Source organism: Mycteria americana, chromosome 5, assembly GCF_035582795.1.
Source record: "Mycteria americana isolate JAX WOST 10 ecotype Jacksonville Zoo and Gardens chromosome 5, USCA_MyAme_1.0, whole genome shotgun sequence".
Taxonomy (NCBI): domain Eukaryota; kingdom Metazoa; phylum Chordata; class Aves; order Ciconiiformes; family Ciconiidae; genus Mycteria; species Mycteria americana.
In genome coordinates this window covers 56316300-56325517 of record NC_134369.1, presented here as the reverse complement: position 1 = coordinate 56325517, position 9218 = coordinate 56316300, and positions in this window count along the sequence as shown.

Here is a 9218-nt window from a genome sequence, read left to right as displayed (position 1 = left end):
AAGAAAAGAACACTTCTCCTGTGATGTTGGTTCATCTGTCTTGAAATTACTGTACTTATTACCTGAAAGCGTTGTCCCAAAAATCGGTGTTCGTTCACCTGGTGTGCAAAATGCCAATATACACACAGAGCAGAAGTATTTTATTGCATATTTGTGCAGATAGGGGTGCCTGTCCCAAGACAGCACACCCAGCCTTCAAATGAACAGTTAGTTAGTTATACACAAAGCATTAACATATTCAACTTCCTAATACATATGCAGTATTCTTCTATTAAATGATTGGTTAAAAATTCTTCACCTCGCAAGTAAATTAGTATGCATGCTTAGTTGTTCTTCAACTTCATCATTTGAGTCCGTGGTATAATTGGTGTAGGTGGTCCGTGAGTCGGTGGTCGCGATCTCCCTCTGCCAGAATTACCTTTCCCCTAGTTTCCTACCTTTTTGACAGATCTAAGCAGTTCTTCATGGTTTACTAACTAGACTAGTAATACATCAGTTACACTTCTTTTCAACAGCCACATCCTGCTTATTAGACAAAGCGACATTGTGTAAGTTCCTATGGAGATAGGGTAGGGCTCTGCAGTGGATTTCTATGGCAGAATCAATCTTTATGTGAATTGTAGACTTACATTTATTATTACAACAAAAGGGGAAGTGGAGCCCCAGACATCTATTTTGCATATTAAGCACGTGATGGTGAGCAAAGAAGAAGGAAAACAAAACTTTTTGTGGAAGGCTATCTCACAACTTCAGTTATCTGACAGGTCAGCTAAGGCAAAGGTTGGAACAGATAGTTTCAGGAATATGGCTCATATCACATGCAAAACAGCAAGAATGGATCTTCTTTCACAATTGCTCCAGTCCTAAAAGCAAATGTATAATACGGCAAATTCCCTTGACAAAACGAACTTCACACTTACTCTTAACAGGTAAGTCTAGTCTGACTTAGAGACAGTATTTTCAGTAATTTTCAGTCACTGTTTCAAGTCAAAACCTTTTGGGTGATGTCAGATTTATATTGAGAGCTCAAGATCCCTCTCACATTCTTGTCCATATACATTTTACTATTTAGACTCTCTCAAATGAGGTGTTTTGAGTGAAGACACTTGGTGAGTATTGTTTAGAGGGACTCCCGCACTGTGGATGTCCCCATACTTGTGACTGTAACTTCTTTCCCTGTCATCACCTGTGACTCAGTGTCCCAAACCTGCAGTACTTGAACTCTTCCAAGCTTTATGGCTGTTATCCCTCTTCTGTAAATGCTTATTGTTAGTAAGGATAGCTGTTAAAGTGTACATAATATTAGGTTAGGGGTTTTTTTTGTTGTTGTTCTTTCTCCCACCCTCCCCCTTTATTTGTTTCCTCAAACAATCTTCTATACAAATATATTGCAACTAAACTTCTAGTCATGCCTGAGGTACCAGCAAGAATGTGAATGAAGGCAACACTTACAGCTCCTGCCACTTCAGATCCTCCTCTGTTGAGGACTTGTTCTCCTCCTGAGTTTCTGATTATAATGCTGAATGCATGGTTGGTGGCTTACATCTACATTTCCCCCGAGCTCTAGATGTCATCTTGTCAGATCACACCTTACAAGTATTCTCTGGTTAAATTCACAGGTATGCTGACTGTTGTTATCAAGTACCCTCCTTTGGTTTACAGAAGTTTCCTTACATCTTATCATGGTAATCCTCTTCCTGTGGGGAACCCACAAGGTTTGGGAAGATCATGGGGAGCTCCTGTGTAGGACAAAGGCTCCAAAATGTTTGTCTACAGATACAAATTATCAATTATCATTGGGCCTCATTAGGACTTAAACCCAAGGAGGAGACATCAGCCCTGCTGTCTATTCAGAACATACTCACTGCGCTAGTACTGGCATGAGTTAATAGAAAACCCATCCTGCCTCATGATAGATTAAGCAAAACATTGGAAATAATAAACCAAACAAATTCACAACCTTCAACTTCTATATTATGTGACCCAGCTGCACATAATCATAATTTCAATTAAAAAACCTTCTCAGACACTAAGAAAAAAAAGAGTTCAGGACCCCACAGAAGTCCAAAACATGTAGAGTATCTTCTCTTCACGTAATATTTAAAACCCTAACAACCAATGCCACCAGTGTCGGATGGGAAGCTCATCTAGACCACTCAAGTTAATCGTAATATCCTAGAGCTAAAAGCATTTGTGGAGTGTGACAGGATTGTTTTTAAGTGTTATAGTACCATCTGTTCAGGTTTCAACAGGCAATGGCACAATTAATTTTCATGTAAACCAATAAGGAAGAGGAGGTTTTTTAAGAGATTGTATTAACTACAAATTAATTCTAGTTTTATTCCACTTGTTTGGTCTTCAAAACACATCACAAATCCCCTCAGTGGAAAAACCACATGTGACTGTGAATGTTTGGTGAAGTATTAGATCATTGAAGACCAAGGTGACATGAACAGATCTATTCCCAATGTTGGAAAAAGCCAAGAAGGACCAAAGCCAATGCCCTAGATTATCTCTGTTTTTTACAGAGAGGATATAGACAAAGCATATTTCAATCCAGAAAATATCTAATTGCATCACTGCATCTAACAAGCTTTTCTCTGCATTAGTTAGAGTCTGGAAACCTTTTTAGGAAATACACCCACAGCAGAGATATATAAGCAGCAAGTGGAATTCGACACACATTTTAACATGTCCTATTCCACTCTACAGCCATTGCATGGTGCTTGTTTGACTGGAACATTTTACAGATGTAATCGAGTTTAGATCAATGAATGGTTGGAAAGAAGTGTCTTTTATTCAATATTACATAGGCAGACTCCTAGGACCATGTATGAACTGCCTATAGCCTGAGAATTACTGGTTCTTGCAGATGACATAGTTATTTACCTTTAAGTAAATTCCATGGCAACCCTCTTTCCCTGTTAATGCAAAATCTTAAAAACTGGGATCCCATATTGATAAAAGAACTGGGTGGGAATGGAGGTAACCCAATCCTGTAAATCCTGTATAGATTTTATATTGAATTGTTGGTTTATAGAATCATTCCATAAAAGCAATCATGCTTTATGTGTAACCTGCAAAACACATTTATTCCCCCTGAGTGCTCTGATAAAATGTAGTAACTCCACTACAATTTTTACCCATATTTAGTATCTCCCAGTATGGTGAGTAATTTTTGCAATTGCCTGATCTTCAAAAAGACATAAAGTTTACATCAACACTATTAAAGTTTGTTCCATTTACATTTTCACAATTCCTGATAGTCTCAAAAAATGTTTCCATTTACAAAATTAGAAAAAAAAAAAAAAAGCAGAAAGTTTAATGTTTTAGACCCTGAATAATACAGAGAAATCTGGAGTAGTGATATCTCTTTCCTTGGTGCTTCTCTGAGGTCTGTATTTTTATTCCAATAATTGATGTTCTCGGGTTGCAAGGATTTGCAGGGTGGCAGGGAAGAAAGAGGAAGGAAAGAGAACTTGCTGTCTGTTTCACTGACCTATTTATAATGTCCCTTATGTCTGCTGTATCAACAGCTGCTTCCAAGCATCCTGTGACTGCTAGAGTGGTGAGAATATTTAATTTTGTCACAAGGGGCATACAGCTTCATTAACTACCACCGAAAACTTTACAGGTGCCTTTTCAGTTTACAGGTGCTCTCCCCAGAGTCCAGGCCCTGATCTGATATGCTACACAGGCTGCTGCATAGTTTGAAAGGTTCTGGCTGCACTTCTCTGTCTGCAAGCATGAAAAGTAAGAGATTCATATCTAGTTGTAGATGAAAAATTAGACTCTCTGTACAAAGCCTTTAGATCCCTATTCATATTCAAAGTAGAAGTCATTTTTACCAATAATTTGCACACATTAATTTTTCCTATTATAGCTCTCATTGTAAGGTGATTTAAATAACAAAGCTAGAAAATATCTGCCACAATAACTATATCACAGCAAGATTAAATCACTTCCTCAACATTCACAGCAAGAAAACAATTGGGGCTTTAGTTTTGATTTTTTTAATGAAAAAAGAGGCAGTTTTTACAGTTGACAAAATTATTTCTTTTTTAAAATTACCATTTTCCACTTCAAGCAGATTCCCAGGTTTTTCGTTGTTCATGAAGGGAAACTGTTAGGTAGCAGAGGCAAAACAGATACATAGTCACATGACTTGTACTTAGAAAGTTAATGATTCTCTTTTCGAAGTATATTGAAATAGGGCTTTGGCAGTTATTTTCTGTACTAAAATGTGCTGGGAAACATAAAAATTGCAAAATATAGCAACAAAAAATAAAGGTTGGTCATGTCATCTTAATTCCGTCTTCTTTTACATATGTGTCATGATATATTATTACACAACTACATATCTGGACTAAAGTCTTTGCTTCATGCAGTATATTGAAAACATACCAAATGTCAAGGATTGGAAAATAATGTGATGGTCGCTGGATGAGTTGTCATTTAAACTTTTATTTCATTCTCAACATTCAGTATGTGGCCTCATGCCATTCATCACTTAAATGCATCACTGAATGAACTTGCCCCATAAGTTTGTGTGATTGTTGCCTATGACTTTGCATGACTGAGTATGGGCAGAGAAATTGGTTACTGCAGGAAAACCTAAGGTGAAAAGTTACAGCTCTACACTATCTGCCCATGTCCCCACATGTACTCCATGGTAAATTAAGGTAAATTAAGGTAAATTAAGGTACCTAACCTCTTCCTTTAGCTACCTTGCATGACCTCACCTACACTCCCAAGTAAGCCTACGTTCACTCAAGCTGTCATGTTAGCCCATGATACGTGGTTCACACACCCACAGCCTCTGAAGGAAGTGGTGTTAACTATCTTCATGTTCCAGATGGGGAATTGAGATACAGTGAGGAGGAACTAAAGAGAAAGCCCTTTTCCATGCCTGAACAGAGCAAAGCAGGTTTGGTCTGGTCAAAATGTACAAACATTGGGGGCGGATCATGCTCAGTGCTAATGAACTCCTTGGAGAATTTTAATCACCAGCCTTCAACATAACTTCTGGGTTTGGAAGGTATATAACTTGTCCAGATGTGACTGGCCTCTCACAAATAGAGCAAAAAGTCTTGGCCATGATTTGAACAAAATTCCTCTCAGTTATATTAGTGCAGCTGTGCCAGTCGAAGCACAAATCCCTCTCTGAAAGTGGCCAACTGCAGGTGACGAGGGACAGTAGAAGAACAGGACAGGAGACACTTCCCAGCTACATTAACTCCCTGGCATTTTGACTCAGGGACTTCCAGAGCCAGAGGCGGTGTCTTTGCATTTAAAAGGCCTTCAAAGATTTTTTCTTTTAATTTCTTTAATAATGAATAGACTTTTTCAAAGCATACAGGTAACAATAGCATCTCAGCTTGAGAATTTGTAACCAGAGGCACAATTCTGTTTCCTTTTGCCTGAACACACACCTTTTGTTTTCCTCAATATGGCTGAATGATTTATAAACTGAAAATTATTAGAAAGCAAATCTTCCATAAACAGCTAGCATGGAAGATGTTAGGGTAAAATGACAGAGGTTTGGGGAGCTCTGTCCCCCAAAGTTTAAAAGAGTTTAAAAGAGCTCTATTTTAACATGAAATGATGGAAATTCTTAACTCTAGCTAGTGGCTGTAACTGTGGGTACATGAGTATGCACAAGGTGCAGGGGTGCAATGCAATGGACTCAGGCTAGAACATGTAGCCGACTCATGGCTGGGGTATTTGAAGTTAGACCACTGCTCATTTATGCCCTGGAAAGGTTGCTCTGTCTCCACTGTTGAATCCTCACTTTTGCATCAAAATGAAATACACAAAATTAGGCTGTGCTTGTATTCCTTCTCCCACAGTATAAATCAACTGTATTATGCACAGACACACACATTCTTGCAATCTTTCTGTTGTTATTGCTTTCCTTTTCTTTCATTACTCCTATTTCTTTCTTTTCCTGTAATAAATCATGATGAAACTTTTCCTGCAGTGTCCTCACTATCTTATTTCCTTTCCCCACATGCAAATGACAGAGCTAGCATATTATTCTTTTAGTGAGAAACAAAGCCAGCCCTCCTAGACACTGCCAGAATTATCAAAGTTAGGATACCAAAAGTGCCTAGTGACATTTAAAAAACAGCAACTTTGAGAATACAAACTCTGGAGAGTAAAATGCCATTTGAGGATTTGGGGGTTTATTTGCATTCAGCCATATGCCTTTCTTTATGCATTTTCATGCATTATTTTTTGAAAAGAACAAAAGATACTCAGAATAATGCTCTAAAAGGGTAGAGGTCTGCCTCTACCAAAAGGACGCAATTTGATGTAAAGAATGAAAGACCAATGGCGTTTCTCTTCTTTCTTTTTTGATACTTATTGAAGCTTGATAAGGCAAAACATTTGTGTGAAAATGTTTGCAAACAGGCATTTCTCAATAAAAAGATTTAAAGTAATTGAACCCTTTTGCTGTTCACCTCTATTATATCTGGCTCCTCTTGCAATTACTAATTTGATACTGAAGATGTTTCTCCTTTTTCTTTCTCTCAGTAAAGATACATGTTTTCCCTTTTTGGCAGTAGAACTGTGGAAGACAAGTTTAAAAGGTCTTATCTATCCTGAAGGCACCTAAGTTTGCATGCAGCATGTCTCTAGGAGGAGTTTTTTACTAAGAAACTGTTATCTGCTGCATACACACTCTCACTCCTGTGGGTGAAAACTCAGCAACTCCAGTGCAATATAACTGCCCGAGATCTTCCTAACCACTCTCCACGGAAATGGCCCATATAGGCTATGAGAAGTTTTGAAAAGGAGGGTAACAGATACAAGCCTGACAAAAAATTCAACAGGCTGCCAGCACAAAAGGCAAGGGCAGCTGGTGATGTGAGGGCTGGGTGGAAGGTCTTCACTCAACCAGTTTGGCAATTTCCTGGCTTAACTGTGCATTACATGGATTAATCCTGGAACTGTACATATGTAGATCGACTGAGCAAGCCTGAATCTAATATGGAGGGAAGTGTATTTTAACCAACAGAGAAAGAAAAGAGCACTCTTCCTGACTGTGGCAGTGGGTAATTCAACTGGAATCTGAGTGCAGATATCCACAATGATACTGCAAACATATCACATATTTAGACATTAATTGTGTGCAAGAAAAACATCATTATCAAGGGGATGCATGCAGTGAGGTTTAGGAAGTATGTCAGTCAGATATGAGGATTCCCATGATTGCCTGAGATTAAGAAAGAAGACAACAGAAGTCAAGTTCAGAGAATCCTATTCTGGGTGTATACACTTCACAATTGGCATTTGTTTTCACAGTTTTCAGTGAATATTTTATACGTATGAAAATGCTGATGAACTAGATTTGCAATAAATAACACCATTAAGCCTACTGCTGGCCATTACCTTATTTCACAATTTTTAAAATAAAAATGGGGAAATTTTAAAAATAATAAATGGGGAAATTTTTCCCCATTGCGTAGTCACACAGGTTATTTGGAAGCCACTGTCTGCAAGGACGTGTTTGTAGTCCTTTAACCTTTAGACTTCTTCCCCTTTTCCCTCCTCCCTGCCTATTTTCTCTAGTACACATTGTCCTTCCCTTGAATTTCCTGATCATATGGATATTTGAGGCCATCACCTCACACCTTTATTCTACTCCCATTGCTTTTTCCATACAACTCACTTAATACTTGGCTACAAAGGCAGAAAGGTGTCATCTGCAGAAAAGATACACAAGAGGATGGGAGTCTTTTTCATGTTTTCTGTAGGATAAAGATTGAACCCTGAACTGAGTGCATTTAGCTTTTCTGATGAGCCTTTTTCAGCTCTCTGTGCAAGCGTACGTTCAAGGAAGCATTTCTCGGTTTGAAGCTGATGCTATTCTGTATGTGTATGTAGTGACCACACTGTCTTGCACTTAAACTTTCTGGCATACTTATTCAGACTTTCCCAGATACAAATATAAAACTGGTATGTGCAGACAGATCCTAGATCAGGATGTCTCTAAGCTCTGTCTTCTTCAACATATGTGTTTACATGTGTTCCTATTCCCCTGCATTTGACACAGATCAGGGTAGAAGTATATGCCTCAAATTCTTTGCATCAGATTTATGCTTCCACCATAAAGAAAATTACCAGGTGCATTTCAGTCATATCTTTACTCTTTCATTGAGTGTCAGTGCTGCGCATGCTCCTTTTGCAATTATGCAGAAATCAGTGACTTACTTCTCCTGGCATGCTTTCATACTCTTGCTTGTTTATTTATTTTTTGGAACAGGAATGGACACAAAGTCTCACAGAGTAAACCTCAGCTCCTCCTTCCCCGCAGAGCTCTTCCTGGAGAATTGGCCTGATAGAAATATTGCATTTCCTGGGAGATTGTTGTCTTTCCCCAAAAAGCTCATAGGAGAAAGGAACGCTACAAAATATCTAACAACTTTTAGTCTTGGAAGAAACTGTGTTTGTATGGCCATGTTTGTAGGCTTCAATGCTAAGGACCATTCTGGGCCAGTGCTTTAGTTTCCACTAAATATTTTCCACTCTCTAATCTACAGGTACCTGTTGCATTTTAAGACTGTTATTTCTTGTTCTGTTTTCTGGAGACATTAAAATATTTTTACCTTCCTCTTGCAGCAGGCTGTTATGTGTCATGTTAGAGTGTCTCTCCTGGATCTTTGCTTGTCTATGTTAAATTGCCCCAGGTCTTTCAATCTTTTCTCGTAAGTGATCTTTCTGCAACCTCTAATTGTTCTTTTCTACACTACAGTTCACTCAGTTATTTATTGACATGATATACACAAAACTTAACTAGGAACCACTAAGTGCTGAGGAGTTCTGTATGTAGTGAGGCTCTGATCTGGAAATCTTTCCCCCAAATTGGAGCGTTTATGCTAATGAATAAAATTAACGTATATACACATATATGTATAGTATATAGATATTCTATATCAAGATGCATACATATAGATTTCTCTCTCTAAAAATATATATAAAAGGAACAAATTGATCATTTCGTCTCACTCTTCTCACCTTCCTCTCCCTTCCTCCAAAAAGGGCCATCGTGTTCACTGTTTTTCTCTGGTGCTGTCTCAAGCCTTTCCTCTCTACTTGCCCACCTATTTCCAAGAAAAATATAGGAACCCACTATCTTGAACACTGTCAAATGTAGTTAAATCTGTCAGAACAGTTGAAGAAAGCATGTATGAAACTGTAGCGATAAGGTTTTC